Raw genomic sequence first — 2654 nt, 5'->3', positions numbered from 1 at the left:
TTTCCCTGTCGGACCAACGCAAGGAAATCCCCAGCGGGCAAGATTGAGCCCATCATGAACGCTTGGGTAACCAATAGGAGCAAACGATTTGCTCCATCTTGCCCCAGTATCCAGCCATGTTACCGCGTACAAGCTTGTTTAAAACGCATACATATTGTTGCCTGGCTCTACTCCAAATGTTTTCTACCTACTTTATACCAATCTGTTTTTTTCTCAAAATCGGTTCTTAAGGTTCGAAGCACCACAGGGTGCTCAATCTCAGTATGAGAGTTTAAGACGGAATCCATCAGGAAATCGAGTAATTTTAATTTTCAGTCGACGGAATAGTATCACAGTATCGGAATAATTTAAAGCATATTGCATTCTGTTTTACATTTTTCAAGGGCTATAGATGTAATTAGTTATGTGTAATAACACCAAAGAAAATTTCTTATGGGAGCCCGAGAAAATAAATGTCAACTTCACGAAATGACATCTTGCACACGAAATTTTCAAAATTTCACCTGTGTTTTTACAATTCTTGTGAAGTTTGACATTATTACATTTTCTTGGGCTCCCATAGGAAATTTTCTTTGGTGTTATTACAGATAACTAATTGCATTGATGATGGATTCCGTCTTATCATTAAAACGTGTGCTCTCATATTACGTAATCCCCAAATGGCCGTGAACATAAAAGATTTGTATTGGAATTCAGGTCATAGATTCCAGAGGGTAAATAATTGCTGGAATTTTTAATAAGAAAAACACTCCTCATCTTATTTACTTGGTTTTTTCTTACTTGTTGTGTGGTTATTTTTCCCGATCCGATGCGATTTTAAGGCGATTTTCCAATTAATCTCTTCTCTTTATTCGTGGATCCTCGGGGGTTAAGAAAATCGCTTAAATTTGCAGTGGATGGGGAATCTAACCACACAGCAAGCAAGAATAAACCAAGTAAATAAGGTGAAGTTTTTCTATTGAAAATTCCAGCAATAATTATTTGATGTAATAGATCAAAAACGAGTGCGAGGTTTTCATCAGGGGTTCCAAACACCGAGAAACGGATGAAAGCACGACGCTGAAGGCGGAGTGCTTTTATTGTTTCGAGGTGTTTGGAACCCCTGATGAAAACCGAAGCACGAGTTTTTGAGCTGGCTTCTCAAACTAGTGTGAGAATTTAGTGGAATTATTTCCGAAGAATAGGTAATTAGAAGACGTGCTCAATAGGCTATTGTTTGTTTCTTATTCATGGTAAAATGAAATGAATATTTAATATGCCGCCATGCTGGCGGGTTTTTTAGAAGATTAACATTACGGCGCCTGATGGAGGTCGAGTCCGGATCAGAACGATTTCGCGTTCCCAAAGCCCCGTGCAAACGGACCCAACATTGTTGGCCAACAACTCCCAACATTGTTGGATGTTACATGTTGCGTCCGTTTGAACACCCTGTTGCATGTTGTTGGATGTTGTTGCGCAAAGTTTCAAACCGGTCAAACTTTTCAACCAACAACTCTCAACATTTCTTTTGTTCCGTGATCGCCGAAGCGTAGCGCAACAATGTTGGATCCTCTTGCACAGCTCTTCCAACATCATTGGGGCCACGCACGCTCATTACGCATGGTTTACAAAGACTTATGGGTTGTATCCTTCCCACGATGCACTGCAGGTCCCAACATTGTTGGGAGTTGTTGCATCCGTTTGCACACCACTGCCAACACGCACGCAACAATTCCCAACATTGTTGGCGCAACAATGTTGGGAGTTGTTGCGTCCGTTTGCACGCAGCCTAAAACTTCTTTTCAAGAAAATGTTCTGGTGAATCACGCCCTTCCAGCTTCAACTAAGTCTAAAAACAAGTGGGCTGTGAGCATTTTTGCCGAATGGCAGAGGTTACGAGAGGTTCAAGTTCCGGTATTAGATTGTGGTGGTCTCTTCAAGGACTACGATTTACACAAGGTTATCGCTCTGAGCGCAGATATTGCCGGAATGGATGCTCTGTCGCTGAACTACTGGTTGTCAAAATTCGTGATGGAGGTAGCAAAAGGTCCAGTGGAAGATATAGCCTCCCAAGACTGTTTATGGTATCATTTGTGCGCTCAAGCCTTATTTGGAGGAAAAAAAGGATCCGAAGCTTTGAATCCTCTGGACGCTAGTGACAAAAGGTAATTGAAACTTTTAGACCACATTGTTCAGAATTTTAAAATGCACTGTTTTGGGAATTGAATTTGGTGTGTTGTTTTCCAGAAAGGAAAATTTCAAAACTGTACAATTAATGTAACGCTGTCTAAGAAAGAATAATATGTTGCCCTATTTTTGTTGTAAGTAATGATTGAAGCGGCAAGTATACTATATTTGGTATTAAGACTGATTAAAATTCAAGTTTCTTGATCAGTGTGTTGATCAGTTTTTGAACTAATCGAATGTGTCTTGATCGGTATGTTCATTGGGTATCAAAATACATGCACCTGACTCAATTGATGCAAGCTGTTTGGGTCAGCAGCACATGAATAATTAATAAGTTTGAGAACTATTCTTTCGGTATCGTCATCGCCAAGCATGCAAAAGCAGTTACCATCGATAGAAGTGTGGTTTGTGAGAAATTTGTCGCGCTACACCCTAGACGAATGACAGCGTCTTCACTTCTGGCCGACTAGATTAGCCAGGTATTTCTA

This window comes from Porites lutea, chromosome 9 (genome assembly GCF_958299795.1).
Source record: "Porites lutea chromosome 9, jaPorLute2.1, whole genome shotgun sequence".
NCBI lineage: Eukaryota > Metazoa > Cnidaria > Anthozoa > Scleractinia > Poritidae > Porites > Porites lutea.
Note: the sequence above shows the minus strand (reverse complement) of the source record.